Source organism: Macrobrachium rosenbergii, chromosome 12 (assembly GCF_040412425.1).
Source record: "Macrobrachium rosenbergii isolate ZJJX-2024 chromosome 12, ASM4041242v1, whole genome shotgun sequence".
In the NCBI taxonomy this organism is placed as follows: Eukaryota; Metazoa; Arthropoda; class Malacostraca; order Decapoda; family Palaemonidae; genus Macrobrachium; species Macrobrachium rosenbergii.
The window spans coordinates 91,014,048-91,036,547 of record NC_089752.1 but is presented as its reverse complement, the minus strand read 5'-3'; the positions used below and the strand labels follow the sequence as shown (position 1 = coordinate 91,036,547).

Sequence of the window (22,500 nt, the reverse complement as noted above, 5' to 3'; positions counted from 1 at the left end):
AAACGTAGAATTTCAACAGAATCAGAAAAGTCTCAAAGAAGAAAGACAAGGAGATCAACAAGTTTGTTTGACTGGAAAATTAATTGTTTTTTATGTAATTCAACCTGCAAGATAGATAAACAGAATCCCTCGAGACGGGATTGGCATCTTGCTTCGACAATTCAAATTCGCGAGAAAATCTTGGAAGCTTGCAAATTTAGACTTGAAACTGACGAGCATGATAAATGGGCTTTAGAAGTGAAGGCCAGAGCACTTGATTGCATTGATTTTATTGCTGCAGAAGCTCGATATCATAGAAATTGTCAGCTTCGATTTGAAACGATTCAAAATCTCTTACCTGATAAGCAAAAATGTTTAAGAGGTCGGCGAAGTAATGAAGGAATGAAGAAAAGTTTTAACAAAGCTTGTGAATGGTTAGAAGTTGAAACTTCCATCCACTCAATACCAGAGATCAGAGAAAAGGTTATAGAATTTTCAGATAATGATGAAGCATATGATTCTAGGCATCTAAAAAGACTATTGAAAGACCATTATGGTGGCCACACATCCTTTTCTGAACAACCCGGAAGAGAAACACTAATATATTTCCTTGATATGGCCAGCTTCATTATAAATAAGAAATTCTAAGAGAGAAAAGATGACATACAAGAGGAAAGTAGAAGGATCATTGAAGCTGATGCAAACTTAATCAGAGCAGAAATTCGGGAAAAACAGTATGACTCATCATTATATCCAACTACAGAAGAAATAACAAGTCCATGGATTCCTGATAGCCTTAGAATTTTTATGGCTAGCTTTACCAAGTCCAGACTTAAGCAAGAATGTATAGGACAATGTATTGTCCAGTTATCTTCTCCTATGATAATACCACCTATCTTATTTGCCCTGGGTGTTGAGGTAGATCACATTTATGGATCAAAGTGGCTCAATGATGAATTGTTCAAGTTAGGATTTTCTGTTTCCTATTGTGAAGTCACTCGTTTCAAGCAAGCTTCTCTTACCTCACAATCGTTGAATGATATCATCAAGCAAACATCGACAGAAAGAGCTTCACACAATTCATCGCAGACAACGTTGAAAACATTTTTGACATTTAACATATTATTTTTTGTTTCATAACTGAAGACTTGCAGATTATTTTTTTTATCATGCATTCTTGTGTCTTTTGTGTGTGAACTCAATAGAAAAATGCCTACTTCAGAACTAGCATAAGTGAAAAGCATATTTGATAAATTCTTAACAACAAAATAAGTGTTCCAAAGTAATGAAGTACTAAAAGATACATCTCCCGTTTATTAACCCTGAGATGGAAAACTATTGGCAATAATTTTATGTAATGCTTTTCCATAGTTTTGTTGGTGTAACAAAGGTATGTCCACCTATTAATGAATTCCATTATCCTTTATAATTAGGATTTTAACAGGTTACATTCACACTGTATCTCATATGAATTCAGTTTAACGGGGGTGACTTTAGGAGCACATTGTGAAAAATGCTCAAGGACTTAGCTGGTGGGGTTTCTTTCTGATAAAATATAAGTATTAAAGAATACTTTAAAACCATTTCCAGCTTCATAGTATTTATTTTCGGGTTGGCCCCTTTTTAAGCCTGGATTGGCCGGCCTATAATGCTTTTCCGAGCTGGGAAGTGAATACGAAACGATTTATGCGCTGAAAAGAATTCCAAAACGATAGGCTGTTCGAGTATAAAAGTTGTTTTAAGTGTCCAAATAGTTCAATCTTGTCAGACTCGTACCCGAAGGCTGCAAGGGCAGTGGCTGCTGTATAATGCGTGCCTCCTCTTTAGGAAGGGACCGTGCTTCCTGAGAACATTTTTAGTTGGTAGCCAAATATTCGATGTCGAGGGTGCGCCATGATATTTGCATTTCTCTTGAAACCTTGCTGACTGGCCACTTTCTAGTACCTTTGACGGTTTAATTAAAAATCCTCGGTAGTATAGATATTCCATGATGTTTGGCTGTGTAGTTCTGTATCAGACTGTTGACTATATTTGCACCAGTTTACCAGCAAACAATTAAGATACAGTTTGTTTGTTACACAGGTTTCCATACATATTGATGCACTTCATAAAAGCCGTGAATATATTTTACATTCTAAGGTAGTAGCGCAGTAACCCCAGGATTCCTGGTGCAAATCCCCTGCTTTACAAATCAGTGAATAACATGATGTGATGTATGCAAGAACTCCACGCTTTTGCTTCAATATACCTTCTAAATTAAAGAATATCTGACGTGAGTTTGTTTGCAAAGAATTACTTACATGAGTTTGTTCGCAAAGAATATCTGGCATGAATTTGTTTGAAGTTTTTGTCCCGGTGAGATCTTATTCTAGCGTCTCTCTTTTCCTAAGTAAAAACTTGACGTACATTTGTCTGTATCACCCATACTTATTGAACCTTAAACATAAAATTATGAACAAAACTTAGAATAGAGTAGCCACTGGATTATTATTAGTAGTAACAGTGATATTTATCTTCACTGGGTGTTTTTTTTTATAAATTCCTCCATCAAGTTTTTGGTGATAAAAATTGTAATACTTTAACTTTTGAACTTTTGATTCAGTTTTCCATTACAGATCAGTCATTTTAGGATTTTTTTTTCATAACTGGAAAGCCAGCGGAAGGATTATTATAAGTAGATTCGTGTAGTGAAAGTACAATGCATTTTTCAATTTTTTGATTAAGAAGGTTCCAGTTTGCTTATTAAGCTTGTAATTAGTTCAGGTAATGTCCCCATTTCTTTCCAGGTATGTGACTGTTGTATTAAAAAATATTGCTTGTGATTGTGGGTGCTGGATACAGAAATAGCTCTGTTTTTTCCATTTCGATTTTAGGTCAGAGCTGAACCGAAAATTTCTGGCTTCATTTTTTCATAAAGGTCAGAGTTCAGGGCCGCTTCTTACGCTTAAATTATTTTTTCTGAGATAATACTTTGAATATGAAAGATTCCAGGGGTCAACAAGGGAGAGAAGCGAGGAAGATCTGCTTTTTTAACAATATTAACTCCTTTATTATTGCATGAGCTCTTTATTGCAGATTACTTGAATCTTACAGGAAATTTATTTTTTGTTGAAAGTTTAGTCACCATTGCCACCTATTCTAATGTAAAAGCCTTTGAGAGAAAGAGCTTTGTTTTGAATCTCATGAACAAGATATGGTACGTCGTCATTTTTGCTCTGGCTGAGCCGAAAAAATAAGCCCTTTAGTACTTGCAAGGTTCTCCAGGGCAATTAATGTTTTTCATTTTTTTCGACAGATTTTTGCGGGTACAATAGGTGACTTGGTATATTTATGTTAAACTAATGTCTCGGCATTTTGCATGTAAGCATAGGAAATGAGGAGTGATTGAGCTAACTTTTAACCACTGAGCGCTTACTTTTGTGGGTATTACCAGGTGTCACCTTGGTCAAAACATCAATGCCTTTTACAACTTTTTCCCTTTTTTTTATATTTCTGTCTCCACCTTTATTTATATTGTGTCTACTCCATATTTTGTATATCACTCCCACGGCACCTGTCTCTTTGCATGTCTGTTGATTTTGACAAACACAGGTTTCCCTAAGACACACTACATTTTCTGTTTAATTCCCACATGTAATTCCATTAGTAGAAGTCTTCACTCCTCGTTATTCTTGGCTCTCCTTTTTGTTAAAGGAAGAAGCGGTCTAGTTCATTACCTTGAAACATCATACCGGTTTGGAAGCAATGAACTTTCTCAAGACTGTTATCAGTCTTCGAAGGGAGGCCATCACTTCTCATGCTTTGCCAAACAGATGATGTGGAAACAACGCAGGGGCAAGGCGTGCCAGGGAAACCATAAAAATTCAGTTTCCATTCTTGGTTAGGAACCTGGTACGTGCCCTAATCTAACCACTTGACTTGGCATATCAACAAGGTACGCCCTTAAGGACCTCGTTTCTCAATGACATTCGGTCGATGGATGACCAGGTATAATTTTTTTCAAGCTTTCAGGCCATTGTAATAAATCTGCTTACAGATACCAGTAATCGTTGAACAAAGATAAATCTCATCTCTTGATACCAGAAGTTAACTCACTGAACACCTCTTAACATACCAATAAACACTCATGCATTAGCAGCCCAACTTAGTCTATCACTGTATTCACCTTTCGTTTTTCTGTATATTCTGGTAAATATTAAGTGCATTCAAAATTACCATTTAAAGCACGTGGCAGTTACACCAAATAGCACTCATAGTGGTTGGAGATAGTTCTAATTGATGCATGTTATTAGGCCAAATGTAATTCTCCTGAAGGTCCCCTTATGTTAATCTTATAGAAAGGTCAAGACATGTGAATCCAGTCTTTAAGAATCAACAGTAAGTTACAGACATGAGGAGCACGAGGTAAAAATCATAGGCTGTTTCATATTTGTTTGCTCCTGTAATGCTGTGAAGTTCGTAAATTTTTTCGACAGATGCAGCACGCTGACTATTTTGGCTGAGTAAATGTAAATACAGTAAAGGCCCTAATCGCTTTTCACATTTTGAACCAGATTTTTGTGGCACTTTGATACCCGGTTCCATGGTGGTGGTATGTTACCACTGTCACCTACAATCACACACACACACACACACACACACACACACACACACACACACACACACACACACACACAAAAGCGCGCGCGCATATATATGGAGCACGGAACAAGTCTTAGAAGTAGAAGCACAAGAACGCTCTTAGGTCAAGAAATACGTAATTTATGCGAGTAGTTAAGGCGTTCCCGTAATGATTCCCCTTGAAGTAATATATTTCCGCTACCTAGACGGATACAATTATCGCTCATTATGGTAACCTGCACAAGAACATTATGACGGACCGCAGTAGTATATGACAATGTAGCTGTATGTGGTGTGAAAGCCACTTCCTTTTAATTGAATAAATTGCTCGTCAGAAATGTGTGTTAGTTACGTCTTTGTTCTCCCAATTACGTATGATTTTTATAATGCATAACCATTACGCATTTAATTTTTTGATAGCTGTTGTACTGTGGTGATAATAAGTGAAGTTTACCGTCAGCATGACGATGTTTAGACCTCATAGCAACTGTTGCAATGGATATATGAGTAATATTGTTTTGGGTTCAACTTTCTATGATACTTACAGAGGGCGTCATGATAATAAGGACTTCACAATTCTTATGCATACACATTGTAGTTCCTCCACAAAAGCGTTACTATAAGCTAGGTTTAATTAGCGCTGCTGCACCACACACCGACCTTTATGGCTTGACTTTTATGATGGCACTTCATTAGTTCACGGCACCTCTTTGATGCTCAGGGCGCACCATCCGGTGTGAGGCGGCGAGGGGGGGCGGTGAGTCCCCTTTGCATTACTTTCATTTCTTTTTAGTCTCTGTTCATGAAAACGAGAAGAATTTGCGACTTTTTAAGTTTTGCGTTGCCCCTGTACTACTTAATCTACGCACCGCTGTCGCCTTCACGCAAAAACACACACACACATACCGCCTTCATGTTGAATACAGAGTAGATTACCTTTCTAGGTGGATAACAATTATTTATCCAACCTTTATTTGAAAAGTCTTTATTTATTAATTACAGTCGGTTATTTTACCGGTTAAAGGACGTAACGAACCACGCACTGGTGAACATTTTCTCCATGGTAAAATCGATGGGGGCTTGAAATTCAAAATATTTTGTATCACCACACTAAAAGCTCAACCAAGATTAATGCCAAAAGCTCATCCAAGTTTAATTGATTGCTACTACATTTAGAAAGTCAGCGCTACATTTTGAATATCGCAAGGAAAAATATGGTTAATTTTAGAGTCGAAGCTATTGAAAAAGCTCCTTCCATAAGATGATTTAACGCAGTCTTCCTTGTGCCAATTGCCTCTCATAAATCATGAGGAATCAAGTGTTTGCATATATAGAACCCTGAACAGTGATTTCATTTATTGTCTCATTTCGTTTCTTTTACTTATCTCATATTTCATAAGCACGTAGTATTGGTCAATGGGTGCTGTTTTTATTAAATTGGGAACAATTTTCATTCATTTCGTGGGGTATCATTATGTTCTACAAGGTCTCGAGATTATTTCTGTTCTGTGTTTTCAAACCGACAGGCTCAATACTTCATTGCTGTCAGATTAATGAAAACTAGAAACTCCGCGGGTGTTAGTTGTAGAGAGCCAACGAATTAATGATTCTTATAGGTTCTGTAATAAACTGCGGTTGTACCTTTTAAGAATGCTTTTTTAATATATACACAAACATTAACTTGCAAGTGTCGTTTAATATCCAATTCGCTCTACCTCGGAAATAATAACGAAGGGGAATTATAATTAATAAGTGGTTCGTCTCTAGGCAGGAACAAACTGCCGAACAGCCAGTACCAACGATGTTCAGTGAACGCTCTAAACCATTCGGCTATCGCCCGGGAGAGGTATAAGATGATACCGATTCTGCTGTACAAATCCCCGTCATGGTGGAGGTGGGTTGATGGCGACGAGAAGTACAAACATCTACTTTCGACGGCGATTTGTACAGCTGTTCGGCTGTTCGTTCATGCCAGGTGACGAACTACTAACAGTTATAAGTCCCCTTCGGTATTATTTCCGAGGTAGAGCGAATTGGATATTAAACTACATTTTTAGCTTAATGTTTTGTGTGTATGTATATATATATATATATATATATATATATATATATATATATATATATATATATATATATATATATATATATATATATATATATATACACACACACACATATGTAAATCATCTTACAAGCTAGACACAAAGGTGCGTTTTTTAGCAATTTGTTACAATCCATCAAATATACGACTTGTAACGGCAAAAGTGATGGAGTTTCTCACATCCTCTAAGGCTATCATATAGGTTATTCAGAAAGCATTATTAGTATAACATATATATATATATATATATATATATATATATATATATATATATATATATATATATTATATATTTATTTATATATATATATATATATATATATATATATATATATATATATATATATATATATATATATATACGTAGACGACCACATGAAAGGTGAAAATTAAAGACCAGGTACCAAGCGCTTTCGTGTATTATGTACACTTCTTCAGGGCACAAAGTAAAATAAATAAAGATAGACATAAACAAGAAAACTTCACAAAACAAAGATCAAAGCCACTAACAAGCTAAACATCATTACTGAATGCAATCACTAGTTTGAAGTCAAATTGTCACATACCAAACAAAAATACTTTAAAAATACTTAAGAACTGAAACTACAGTTAGAACAGGCTATTGCTAAAAGGTAACATTGTACTTCCCTACAATTTTATGAACAAGGTAACTATCTAATTTAAAAGACCTGAACTAATATTCATAAGTTGATTGTTAAAATGCTTAATAAAGGCAGATTCAATTATATTTCTCTTAACAATGTGGTTACAAAAATTATCTCAGATGAATTTTTCCAGTCCATACAATGGTTAAAATCATTCATATGTACAAATAAAGCACTTGTCAATTGGCCTGTTCGAACTGCGTAACGATGCTGTTTTAGACGATAATCTAGTTCTTTACCAGTTTGACCAAGGTATTTATTACTACATCCAGCACAAGGAATCGTGTAAATACAGCCATTAATTTGTTTTGGGAGTTACGAACAATGATATTCTGAAGTGTCCCTGAATTCTTGTAAACAACAGTTATCTTGAAAATTTTCAGTAATTTTTAATAAAACAAAGATTTACGTTATATGGAAGTGTCAAAATATTTTCTCTCACCAAAGGCTCCCTATTGTTATTGGAATAAAAATGTTTCTAGCTTTCTGTAAAGATTTGTCGATTAAAAACTTTGGGTATTTTAACATAATTCCTACGTCGTAAATTTTACAAAATTCCGAGTCTAAGAATTCCGGGCTGCATATCCTTAATGCCCTTAAAAACATGCTACAAAAAACTGAGAGTTTTACATTAACGTGGTGATCTGAATAATAGTGGACATAAGAACAGACGTTGGTAGGTTTCCTGTAAACATCAAACACAAAAGTTCTATCCCTTCTATGAACCAAAACATCTAAAAACGGTAATGAACAATTATTTTCCTCTTCAACGGTGAATTTAATAGAAGGCACCAAATGATTTACCTTGTCCAAAAAATTGTTCAAATTTTCGCACAAGGGCCAAACACAGAATATGTCATCAACGTATCGAAACCAAAGAACCCCCTTAGGCAAAATAGCAGGCAATATTTTTACTTCAAAAAACTCCATATATAGGTTGCTAAGAACTGGGGAAAGGGATTTCCATAGCCATCCCAAACTTTTTGAAGGTAATAATTTCCGTTAAAAACAAACTTGCAATCCTTAACACATAATTTTATCAATTCTAAAATTTTGTCAGAAGCTAAAGGTAAATCATGCCTTGTTAATTCGTCAGCTAAAAAGGCCAATAAATCGTCAACTGGGACATTGGTAAATAAAGAAGTTACATCAAAACTGACCATTTTAAAGTCGTAATTTATGCGAGAATTACTAATTTTTTCAACAAAATCTGTATTATTCTTTTTATGCGATTGGGATATGTTTCCGACAATAGGCGTGAGAATATTGAACCAACCATTTAGACAGTTTATATGAAACGCTACCAACAGAACTGATTATTGGGCGGACATGATTACCAAACTTGTGTGTTTTAATAAGACCATACATATACGGTAAAGTTGCACACTGCGAAGAAAACTGTTTGATTAGAGCATCATTTCCTTTTAAGACACTTTTTAATTTCTTATTAAAGTTACTATTAACAGTCGCTAGGGGATTTTTTCGTAGTTCTGAGTAAGTTACATTATCTGACAAAAGATTACACATTTTTCTAACATAATCATCTTTATCCATTATCACCAGAACCTGGGATTTATCAGCCTTCGTAATATGCAGGTCATTATCATTTTTCAAGTCATTGTAACACTTGATGAAACGTCTAGGAACACTAGTTGGTATTGGTTTCGACAGGGCACCGTAAACAATACCTTTGCAAATATTAAGCTCATCACTAGACACACTACATACAATTCCTTTCCACATAATTAAAGGAGTTGGCAACATCTACGTAGTCAACATTTTCTTTAGAAAACGAAAAGCTTAATCCGTAACCTAGAGCACTTGAGACATGTTCCTCCAGTAACGGTCTACTTGACAAGTTTATCACAAAATCGGGGTTAGCATGATTATTCCAGTCACTGTTTTCGATCAAACCCTTCAGCTTTCTTTCTAGTCTGTTACTTACTCTGCGGCATGTACTGTAGTTCTCAGCTTCCTATAACAATAATTCATAAGCGGATGTTTCCAATCTACAGGAATGAGCATATGAAAACTGCGTCGTTTTTCACTCAAATTATAAAAAGCATCTTGAACATCTATTTTCGCCATTTCAATATATTTCTGCAAGATTAAGCGTTGGTAGTCATCAAAAGGTCGGTCAGCCAATTTAAGCAATCTTCGTGGAATGAACGATTTTGGCACTACTTGTTCCAATAAGCAGTTCCTCAGGAATCTGTAACGAAGCTTCAGCTTCTGGGCCCTGATCAATGTAGAGCAGAAAGTCGTCACGATAGCCACCAAAGCAGGATAGTATACAAAAAAGTTGTAGAGTTCACGCGTGGCTTCCATATCAGCAATAAGTCACCAAACTGCACGTGACAAATATATACGTAGACGACCACATGAAAGGTGAAAATTAAAGACCAGGTACCAACCGCTTTCGTGTATTGCGTACACTTCTTCGGGGTACAAAGTAAAATAAATAAAGATAGACATAAACAAGAAAACTTCACAAAACAAAGATCAAAGCCACTAACAAGCTAAACATCATTACTGAATGCAATCACTAGTTTGAAGTCAAATTGTCACATACCAAACAAAAATACTTTAAAAATACTTAAGAACTGAAACTACAGTTAGAACAGGCTATTGCTAAAAGGTAACATTGTACTTCCCTACAATTTTATGAACAAGGTAACTATCTAATTTAAAAAGACCCGAACTAATATTCATAAGTTGATTGTTAAAATGCTTAATAAAGGCAGATTCAATTATATTTCTCTTAACAATGTGGTTACAAAAAATTATCTCAGATGAATTTTTCCAGTCCATACAATGGTTAAAATCATTCATATGTACAAATAAAGCACTTGTCAATTGGCCTGTTCGAACTGCGTAACGATGCTGTTTTAGACGATAATCTAGTTCTTTACCAGTTTGACCAAGGTATTTATTACTACATCCAGCACAAGGAATCGTGTAAATACAGCCATTAATTTGTTTTGGGAGTTACGAACAATGATATTCTGAAGTGTCCTGAATTCTTGTAAACAACAGTTATCTTGAAAATTTTCAGTAATTTTTAATGAAACAAAGATTTACGTTATATGGAAGTGTCAAAATATTTTCTCTCACCAAAGGCTCCCTATTGTTATTGGAATAAAAATGTTTCTAGCTTTCTGTAAAGATTTGTCGATTAAAAACTTTGGGTATTTTAACATAATTCCTACGTCGTAAATTTTACAAAATTCCGAGTCTAAGAATTCCGGGCTGCATATCCTTAATGCCCTTAAAAACATGCTACAAAAAACTGAGAGTTTTACATTAACGTGGTGATCTGAATAATAGTGGACATAAGAACAGACGTTGGTAGGTTTCCTGTAAACATCAAACACAAAAGTTCTATCCTTCTATGAACCAAAACATCTAAAAACGGTAATGAACAATTATTTTCCTCTTCAACGGTGAATTTAATAGAAGGCACCAAATGATTTACCTTGTCCAAAAATTGTTCAAATTTTCGCACTTTGGGCCAAACACAGAATATGTCATCAACGTATCGAAAACCAAAGAACCCCTTAGGCAAAATAGCAGGCAATATTTTTACTTCAAAAACTCCATATATAGGTTGCTAAGAACTGGGAAGGGGATTTCCATAGCCATCCCAAACTTTTGAAGGTAATAATTTCCGTTAAAAACAAACTTTGCAATCCTTAACACATAATTTTATCAATTCTAAAATTTTGTCAGAAGCTAAAGGTAAATCATGCCTTGTTAATTCGTCAGCTAAAAAGGCCAATAAATCGTCAACTGGGACATTGGTAAATAAAGAAGTTACATCAAAACTGACCATTTTAAAGTCGTAATTTATGCGAGAATTACTAATTTTTTCAACAAAATCTGTATTATTCTTTTTTATGCGATTGGGATATGTTTCCGACAATAGGCGTGAGAATCCGAACCAACCATTTAGACAGTTTATATGAAACGCTACCAACAGAACTGATTATTGGGCGGACATGATTACCAAACTTGTGTGTTTTAATAAGACCATACATATACGGTAAAGTTGCACACTGCGAAGAAAACTGTTTGATTAGAGCATCATTTCCTTTTAAGACACTTTTAATTTCTTATTAAAGTTACTATTAACAGTCGCTAGGGTTTTTTTCGTAGTTCTGAGTAAGTTACATTATCTGACAAAAGATTACACATTTTTCTAACATAATCATCTTTATCCATTATCACCAGAACCTGGGATTTATCAGCCTTCGTAATATGCAGGTCATTATCATTTTTCAAGTCATTGTAACACTTGATGAAACGTCTAGGAACACTAGTTGGTATTGGTTTCGACAGGGCACCGTAAACAATACCTTTGCAAATATTAAGCTCATCACTAGACACACTACATACAATTCCTTTCCAGATAATTAAAGGAGTTGGCAACATCTACGTAGTCAACATTTTCTTTAGAAAACGAAAAGCTTAATCCGTAACCTAGAGCACTTGAGACATGTTCCTGTAACGGTCTACTTGACAAGTTTATCCCAAAATCGGGGTTAGCATGATTATTCCAGTCACTGTTTTCGATCAAACCCTTCAGCTTTCTTTCTAGTCTGTTACTTACTCTGCGGCATGTAGTTCTCAGCTTCCTATAACAATAATTCACAAGCGGATGTTTCACAGGAATGAGCATATGAAAACTGCGTCGTTTTTCACTCAAATTATAAAAAGCATCTTGAACATCTATTTTCGCCATTTCAGTATATTTCTGCAAGATTAAGCGTTGGTAGTCATCAAAAGGTCGGTCAGCCAATTTAAGCAATCTTCGTGGAATGAACGATTTTGGCTTTTACTTGTTCCAATAAGCAGTTCCTCAGGAATCTGTAACGAAGCTTCAGCTTGTGGGCCCTGATCAATGTAGAGCAGAAAGTCGTCACGATAGCCACCAAAGCAGGATAGTATACAGCGAAGTTGTAGAGTTCACGCGTGGCTTCCATATCAGCAATAAGTCACCAAACTGCACGTGACAAATATATACGTAGACGCCCACATGAAAGGTGAAAATTAAAGACCAGGTACCAAGCGCTTTCGTGTATTGCGTACACTTCTTCGGGGTACAAAGTAAAATAAATAAAGATAGACATAAACAAGAAAACTTCACAAAACAAAGATCAAAGCCACTAACAAGCTAAACATCATTACTGAATGCAATCACTAGTTTGAAGTCAAATTGTCACATACCAAACAAAAATACTTTAAAAATACTTAAGAACTGAAACTACAGTTAGAACAGGCTATTGCTAAAAGGTAACATTGTACTTCCTACAATTTTATGAACAAGGTAAATATCTAATTTAAAAAGACCCGAACTAATATTCATAAGTTGATTGTTAAAATGCTTAATAAAGGCAGATTCAATTATATTTCTCTTAACAATGTGGTTACAAAAAATTATCTCAGATGAATTTTTCCAGTCCATACAATGGTTAAAATCATTCATATGTACAAATAAAGCACTTGTCAATTGGCCTGTTCGAACTGCGTAACGATGCTGTTTTAGACGATAATCTAGTTCTTTACCAGTTTGACCAAGGTATTTATTACTACATCCAGCACAAGGAATCGTGTAAATACAGCCATTAATTTGTTTTGGGAGTTACGAACAATGATATTCTGAAGTGTCCCTGAATTCTTGTAAACAACAGTTATCTTGAAAATTTTCAGTAATTTTTAATGAAACAAAGATTTACGTTATATGGAAGTGTCAAAATATTTTCTCTCACCAAAGGCTCCTATTGTTATTGGAATAAAAATGTTTCTAGCTTTCTGTAAAGATTTGTCAATTAAAAACTTTGGGTATTTTAACATAATTCCTACGTCGTAAATTTTACAAAATTCCGAGTCTAAGAATTCCGGGCTGCATATCCTTAATGCCCTTAAAAACATGCTACAAAAAACTGAGAGTTTTACATTAACGTGGTGATCTGAATAATAGTGGACATAAGAACAGACGTTGGTAGGTTTCCTGTAAACATCAAACACAAAAGTTCTATCCTTCTATGAACCAAAACATCTAAAAACGGTAATGAACAATTATTTTCCTCTTCAACGGTGAATTTAATAGAAGGCACCAAATGATTTACCTTGTCCAAAAAAATTGTTCAAATTTTCGCACATGGGCCAAACACAGAATATGTCATCAACGTATCGAAACCAAAGAACCCCTTAGGCAAAATAGCAGGCAATATTTTTACTTCAAAAACTCCATATATAGGTTGCTAAGAACTGGGAAAGGGGATTTCCCATAGCCATCCCAAACTTTTGAAGGTAATAATTTCCGTTAAAAACAAACTTGCAATCCTTAACACATAATTTTATCAATTCTAAAATTTTGTCAGAAGCTAAAGGTAAATCATGCCTTGTTAAATCGTCAGCTAAAAAATAAATAAAGAAGTTACATCAAAACTGACCATTTTAAAGACGTAATTTATGCGAGAATTACTAATTTTTTCAACAAAATCTGTATTATTCTTTATATGCGATTGGGATATGTTTCCGACAATAGGCGTGAGAATCCGAACCAACCATTTAGACAGTTTATATGAAACGCTACCAACAGAACTGATTATTGGGCGGACAGGATTACCAAACTTGTGTGTTTTAATAAGACCATACATATATATATATATATATATATATATATATATATATATATATATATATATATATATATATATATATATATATATATATATATGAAATTTTTATCACACCGTGATTTATATACAATCATGAAGATTACAAATGTTTTTTAATATCAAATTCATCTTACCTCCATTATCTCCGATGGAGAATTATCACCGAAGGGGAATTTATATAAGTGATAAATGAACAGGTACCACTGGGACGCGAACCCTTGACATGGACCCATTCAACGACTCCAGTGGACTTATATAAATTCCCCTTCGGTGATAATTCTCCATCGGAGATACTCTCGAGGTAGCGTGAATTTGATATTAAACGACATTTGTAGCTTCATGAAATATATATATATATATATATATATATATATATATATATATATATATATACATATGTTGTATTGTACATTGTACATATATATATATACATACATATATATATATATATATATATATATATATATATATATATATATATATATATATATATATATATATATATATTGCTCTTGGCGTAATGAATTCTAATAACCTATAAGATAACCTTGGAGGATGTGAGAATCAGTGCATCTCTAATCCATCACTTTTGCAGTTACAAGACGTGTATTTGATTAATTGTAACTTAAATTACTAAGCAAACGTACCTTTGTGTCTAGCTTATTGACAGAGATGTATATTTGTCCACGCAAGACTTGCGAAGTCTCCCATTGGATGACTCATTAGATGACTAGAAGAATTCATAGTTACACTCCGAACACCATCTGTTGTTTGTTGCTCGACAATTTCTTTTTTCAGTGGTGGAAAGACTTGTATCAGGAATTTCTAGTTGCTGTGTCTTAATGTGAAAATGTTGTTTGGAAATATTTGGTAAAATTCCGTGTGCAGATACAATATCTTGCACTCCGCGCATGCATGGCACTAGTGATTGAAGCGTTGCAGTATATGCAAGTGGTAAATGCACCTTGCTTTTCTTGTTATAGTGGTCTGCCTGTGAATTTTTAAAACTATTTTTACAGTTGTTATGATTTTATACATTTCAGTTTTACTTTTGCTGCATTGCCTGCTCCCTAATTAATCTACTTTTGGGTAATACTAATAAATCGTTTGGTTGATTTTATTTCTTGTGCTTGTAAATCAATAAAACAATTTCATTTGGAATCGGAGGTAAAAGTTCCAATTTAAAGCACATGTTCTAAGGGTCCTAGTGCACTTATGAAAAAAACCCATCTGTATTAGTAGCTAAAGATGTGTAAAATAAGAATGGAGTTGCTATGTACATTTATCACCACTCTATATAGACTAGTAACTTGCTACAGTAACTGTTAATTTCTGGGGGGTTTGGTTTTTCGAAGAACTGATCAAAGTACCTCACCATGATGAATACCGTCACTTCTTAGTTTCACAGCAAATTATAAATTTTATCAGGCATCGTGTACAGCACTTGAAGGGCAGCTACTTTGGACAATCGTATTGCTTCAAGTGTTTGAAGATCTTCCATCCTTTCCTGTAGTGAAAGACCGAATGCTAATTGTCCAGATCTTGTTGCCAGTCTTGATCCCATAGTTGCAGATGTTGTACCTATCTTTCTTAGCATCTCTCAAAATTATCATTATTCTTTGAATTTTATTTTTCATATTTTGCTCGTACGCAGTTATCACTTTATAGTAGTTAATAAGGAAATAATGACGAGATTTTATACACGTATAAAATCTACACGAAAATTACGGTAGCTTTCATGCTAGCATGACGGGAACCTTGTTTGTGGTCGTAACTTGCTTTCAATTGTAATTGTGTCAGAATACTACAAATCTGATTGTCACTTTGTCACACCGTCCATTTTTGTAACTCTTATACGAGAATGTCATATACTGTAGATGTAAGTCCGAAAAAATCATTGATTGATGACGGCTAAGGCGAAGCATAAGCTTTTCAGAGTAATCGTTGTCTAATGTTGGCTAGGAGACCATTATGCCACAGTTCAGTGGACATGTGAAAGTACTTCCCCTAAAAGAACTGGTAGTATGGAAGTCTGTTTCCTCGGAAGTTCCAAGGGCGTAAATATCCTATTGATCAATGACCAGTCTGGCGGAAGTTTTGTGCTCAAGAGAAAAAACCAATTTTGATTGACGTGTTGATTGACGTGCTCTTTTGTGTATTGTGAAAGTTGATTAGACTTTTGTGTGTGATTCGATTTTGAGACGCTTGGGATTATATCGCTTGCCTTTGCCCTTCATCAGGTAGGACATGTAGATGTCTTTTCCGTTCTTGTTTTGCGCGATTTAGAGTTTTTGGTTGTCTCATGTGTATTTAGATATTTTTCAGACATGCGCTTTATTCTTTCAGCCTTATGGAGGGGTTAGTTTTCATCAGTGCATCAGTTGGCATTACTAAAGGTTCTTTGCAGCGTCCCTTCGGCCCTTAGCTGCAATCCCTTTCATTCCTTTTAGTGTATCTCCATTCATATTCCCTCTCTTCCATCTTGCTATCCACACTCTCCGAACAGTTGTTTCATAATGCAACTGCGAGGTCGTCCTCCTGTTACACCTTTCAAACCTTTCTGCTCTCAGTTTCCCTTTCAGCACTGGATGACCTTATAGGTCCCAGCGCATGGCCTTTGGCCCAAATTCTGTATTCCATTCCATTCCATTCCTTAAGTAGTAAAAGTACCAAATTGTCAAGGTAAAACCTCAAATATTTAGGTGGTTTTGTATGGTATTTTGTATAGTACTAAGTAAAAGGACGAACTACTAATTTTTTTTCTCAATTTTTCACAGTTGGCCAGAGAGGAGATTTGTATTTTCTTAGCATAAGCGGTTTTTAAACATTTCAGTTTTTTCTCTAGAATATCAGTTAATCTTTAAATACACATTCACTTTTTATATAGAATGGAATATTTTGTTAACTAGTTTGATTAAGAGAAGTAGTACGGTAGTATTGCAATAACATGATTTTTAGTATATTAATGCTATTCATTTTGTATTTTTCAGTCCTTACTCAGGTATTCCGAGTCCACCTTAAGAAAGGCCACAACGTAAATAGTCCAGAACTGAGATAGAGATATCAACACTCGTCTTTTTCTTAATATCATACAATATTACGAATAGCTTATCTCGCTTTGAAAACGAAATATTTATTTTCACAAGAATTCCTGAACGGAATGTTAAAACTAGCGTCTTCACGTAACGAATCACCCACTCGAGGCTTTGTTTCGTGTTGTTTGATCGCTTCTCGCTGTATTTCTGCGTTTCCCCGGCTCCTTTGATCCTCGTAAGAAGGAAAGCACTTTTATACAGCGGCCTTTCAGACCGGGAACTCAAAAGATCAGATGGTTTCCATTACCTTTTTGGCAGAAATCTCGAGCACAGTGTTGCCACCAAAAGTAAGGTCGTTGTTTTCGCTTCTTAACTTGCACATTTCTGGTGTGTATATTCACACGTGTATATGTATATATACACTCATATATATTTATGTGTGTACACATATGAATGTATGTATGTATGTATATCTATATACATACACACACAAACACACACACATATCAGCTTAATCTGTCCAACAATTCGAGAATTGGCTAATATTCTAGCAAAATTTAGCTAATGCAATGTCATTAAAAGTAGATTTATGGTAACAAATTCTCAAAAAGAAAATCTCTGAAGAAATGTGAGACCACAAAGGAAAGGGTGAAACCTCATGAAAAGAAAATCTTATTTCCTTCAGAAAGGGACCTAACTTCAATGATCGTGTTGAAATCAGTTACCGCTAAATAACAATAGCTATAAGAATAGGCTCTATTAGATATAGATAAATCGTAACAGAAACATCATTATTCAGTTTAAGGAAATGGCGCATGGTTTCTGTAGATATCCTGAAATCGGCATCAGTCAGTCAGCGTATGAATTTCACTATGAAGACTATTTTTTAAAGAACCCCATTGTGGAAAATATTCTTTAGTATTGAATTATGGTGCTGAAATGTTGGTGATGACTCTTTTTTGAAGTACAGACAGTAGTAGTAGTAGTAGTAGTAGTAGTAGTAGTAGCAGCAGTAGCCGGCCTGTAAACCAGGTCATAACAATACAAACTTATTGACATAAGTAGGAACTAGACAACACAAAATGCAAGATAGGACTATTTAATGACTGAGCATTTTTAAGTTTCATTAAAAGAAAAAAAAAAAATAGCTCTCTACCAGTTTAGCGGTATTTATTACAGCAGGCCTTTCTTTTTTTGCAGGTTTGTGATTGGTTGCATCGATTTAGTATCTGCGCAGCTGGTTAGCAGTTATCATCTCTCGTCTTTAGTTTATTTCACGTTGTATTCTTGATAAAAAGTGAAGCTGCTGCCGGAAGGTGCTGTCATTTTCGTTGTGAGAGACAGGGTTAGTACTGTTTTATTTTTGTATTGCTTAATTCTCTTAATTCGCCTCGTTTTCCATACAGGACTCCAGAAGTTATTAGATTTTTATATATATATATATATATATATATATATATATATATATATATATATATATATATATATATATATATATATATATATATATATATATATATATATATATATATATATGTGTGTGTGTGTATACATATACATACATACAGACATACATTCGCTCGTTTTTCATACAGGACTTCAGAAGTTATTAGATTTCTGAATTTATATATACCACTAAATTTAAATAGTATATTAGTGCCATTTAAGTTAAATGGAATTTGGTTTTTAAATAGGTCATTTCAGCAGTTACACAGATCAGTTAAAAAGCTCATTCAGCTAAAATGATTAGTATATAGGCCAGAATAATTAACAGAGTATTAATTTGTTTTATCATTATACACTTTGTGCTGACAAAATGCTCAAAAGCTTTACATTCCGATTCACATCAAACGATATAATCCTGGAACATTTAGATTTGGGTTTTTATCTAAATCAGCTGATTCAGACAAGGTCAGTCAACTTAATTCGGATTTAGACGTTTAACTAAGTTAATTATAACTACCCTGCACGCGCCAAAACCTCTCCACTACTCATCACATCTCGCAATTGTAGCAATTATTGACGCCTCATTCAGTACTCTGCGTGCCTTCCTGTGTACCCTTAGCTGTTTAACCCTTAGCTGTTTATCATATTAATAGGGTAAGATGGAGGCGGCATTATCCACTTAGCAATGCCCCTGCTCTAACGGCCATTACGTGTTAGCTAGCAAGATGAAAGTATAAACTGTGCAGTAGATGCAAGACATTATTCGTGGGGTTTAATTTCGAAAATTAGTTTTTTAGCGAACATTTTTATACTTGCGGTAGTTATAACTGTCATCTGAAGATATTTTTAATGCGGTTTTATTTTCGTGTTTAAAAGACTAGTCGTATGATATGCTCAATGCCATTTTATAAAATAGATGTTATACTTGGGAAGCAGTAAACTCTCCCCTTTAAAACTGCGAGATTACAGAAATCATTACAGAGTGTACCAGGAAGGAATTCGAAAGATTGGGGAATACAGTGGAGAAGGTAAGACAGTTACTGAACCCAAAACTTTGAGGATTCTAGAGTCAAAAGAGTAAATATGAAGTGCAAGCCAAGTGAGTGAAACATTGACAAAAATAGTATTTTCTTTACAGGAGATGAGAAAGTAAGGATACCTAAGTGATGGAATAAAAATATTGGTTGGGAAACTAGATAGGAAAAACGGTAGAAATTATGCATTCGGCTCACTGTTTTGAGTAAAGTGCTGTAACGCTGTTTAGATAGGTTCTGGAGATCTGAGGCGGCGACGAAATAAGAGGAGTTCCAGACTTGTGAGAATTACATTGGTAGATGGGAATGGAGCAAGAGCAGATGATATTGGTTGAATCATCAGCAGTTGGAAGAACAGGGAAAATGGAAGCCAGATGGTCGTCGATATTGAGGAGGTATCGAAGACTTTAACCCTGATGCACGTAACACATGGGCACGGAAATAGATGTTGCACCATGAAAAACAGCAGATAAAGAACACTTACATACAAAGCGAACTGTTCATGCAAGAATAAAGCCATAAAGCAGGATGTTTGGGCCATTTAAGTTTATAACGTTGTTGTAAAGGCCTTCAAGTTGGCAGTGAAAGAGCAAAGAATTCTAATCACATTAAAAAACATAAATGTTTCATTGTCATTTCATTCATCTAAAAAAAAAATCGATAAATCGAGTTGGAAACCAGAGTAGGGGATAAAAATGTACTGAATAAAAAAATGTGGTTAGAGGGTAAATGAGAAAATGGTCAAGTTCAGTACCTACGAGCCAGTTTCGAAGCTGGCGATTCTCCTTGAACTTAAGGGTTTTCGTTCGGGAATACAATCAAGATCGCAGTTGAAGATTGATAAAAGAGTCATTCGAAACTGAATGCCAGTTTTAGGTGGTAACTGGTACTTAACAGAACAAGAGATAAGGGAGGGTGAATCAAATGTATGAATAAACGGTTTGTTAGGAGGAGAAAAAATTTAGTCGAGAGAGGAGAACCCTGAAGAACACCTCTAGCAGACCTGAAAAGGGTCAGATACTGCGCCGCCAACAACATCAGTTAATTGAGAATCTTTATTAGCTAAGTGTCAAGAGAGATGTGAAACCTAAAGCTGGAAGTTTAGCTAAATAGCTTAATGGCAAACTCTGTCAAAGGTCTGCAAGCTGTTGAGAGCATCTGCAAAATTTTCTTCAGTGCCTGGCAAGAGACGATCAGGCATTATTAATCTGTGAAAAGAAGGTCCCAGTGGATTTTCCCTTACAGAGGCTGTGCTGGTGGGCCGACGAATAAGAGATGGATGAAAGGTGTTTGAGAAAATGAAAGACATTGGTTTTCTGGCTGTTTCGGTAGCTGGAAGATTAAAGCCTGCGCTGGAAGTGCTCAGGGACCGAGGATTACTGTTTATTTGGTCTTTTGTATCGCATTAAAAGAAGAATTCGTTCTTTGGCAATTACGAAGTGGTAATTCCTTATAATTGTATTAGTTCTTGGTGTCTTTCGTTTATGTGAAACCTGCTAAAGGAAACAAATTTGATTTTCAGTTTTGATTTAGTTTGGTCTTACAAGGTATATGGGCCAAATTTTTAAAGGAAGGTGGAACATTCCCTACTGACTTTTTCTTTCATTTTTCATTTTGCGATATTTTAGTGTCTCATCAAGTCTTATTTGGTCGCTGTGAAAGACTGGATTTTTCATATCACTATATATATAATATATATATTTGTACTATATTGGTTTAATGATCAGAATCTTATTTCTAAAACAACTTAGGGAATTGCCAGTATTACCCACATGGTGGCCACACGGTTATTCTCTCTCTCTCTCTCTCTCTCTCTCTCTCTCTCTCTCTCTCTCTCTCTCTCTCTCTCTCTCTCTTGCACATACACACATATGAATTTCTGCGTCTTTAGAAATGATGGCAGTATGCAAGTAATTTCGCAGTTGCTTGGTACTTACAGTATGTAAACGGCACATTGTTATTTTGCAGTTTTGTCGAGGATTTTATGATAGTTAAGTGTTGAGTGTATCAACCCAGAGACTTCGTGTTGTACGCCAAGAATAAGTGTGGACTAGTTTTATATATCTGGATTTCTGAAATGTGCTGGCAGACTTGGTATAAATTGTATTCATTATTTTCTTTCAATATTTTTGACACCTTTTCCATCTATGCTTGTCACTGCATCACACTGCAAGGTTCTTCTGATGGAGTTCACACCTGAGCTAACAAAAGAGGATATCAAAGACAGTGCAATACTTTAATAAGGGTTTTTGGTGCCCTAATAGTTGTTGAATGCTGTTTTTAATTTTTGACTCTTTCGTTCCCGGCTGTGGTTCAAGCAAAATAAAGAATTAACATCTACTTTTAGTTGTAAGAGAAATAATAGCAGTAAAGCTATAAAAACCTCTTTGCTGTTGTATGTTAACAGTGATAACTTTTTCGCTGTTTGATTCAAACACAGTAAGTGATTTAACCAGGCATTATGTGTTACATTGCTCTTGATTTTATTTCTGTGTTTATTTAAAAAAAATAAGCTAATTAAAATCATTCTTTAAAAAATCATCGTAGTTACAACTCACATATGAATCTTTGTAGTATATTAGAATTTATTACTACGGAGAGCTCTTTTGTATGCTATTTTTCTTCACGTCACATTCATGCAGGTTTTGTTGCCAGAGAAGGCGTGTTCGTAATTATGTGATGTTAATAACAAAAATATTTGATGGTAATAACAGAAATGTTCCAAACACAAGTATGTCTAAAGACTTCGTTTTATTCTTGATGTACAAGATACTCCTATAACATAAACAAAATTGAAAATCTGAATAGTGGCTGTTTGTGATTTTGGTAGTCTGCCCGTGTGAACATTAACGTGGGTCGTCTGAGACGAATCCTTCTCTGTCTTGTCGATGATTTTTTTTTATCTTTACAGTTTCTTATAAGCCTTATTATGCATTT

General features: G+C 34.9%; 1 protein-coding gene across 6 annotated transcripts in view; it reads left to right on the top strand.

Annotated features, from left to right (window-relative positions):
* The window catches only part of LOC136843752 (probable G-protein coupled receptor CG31760), a 1,299,116-nt gene that overhangs the window by 435,090 nt on the left and 841,526 nt on the right, over window positions 1-22,500 (top strand). For 2 of the 6 annotated variants that reach the window (XM_067112415.1, XM_067112412.1), the window contains exon 3: window positions 18,284-18,428. The exons of the other annotated variants lie outside the window; for them this stretch is intronic. The gene's annotated coding sequence lies outside the window, so the exon portion shown is untranslated. The remainder of the gene's footprint in view (window positions 1-18,283; window positions 18,429-22,500) is intronic. 6 annotated transcript variants of the gene reach the window in all.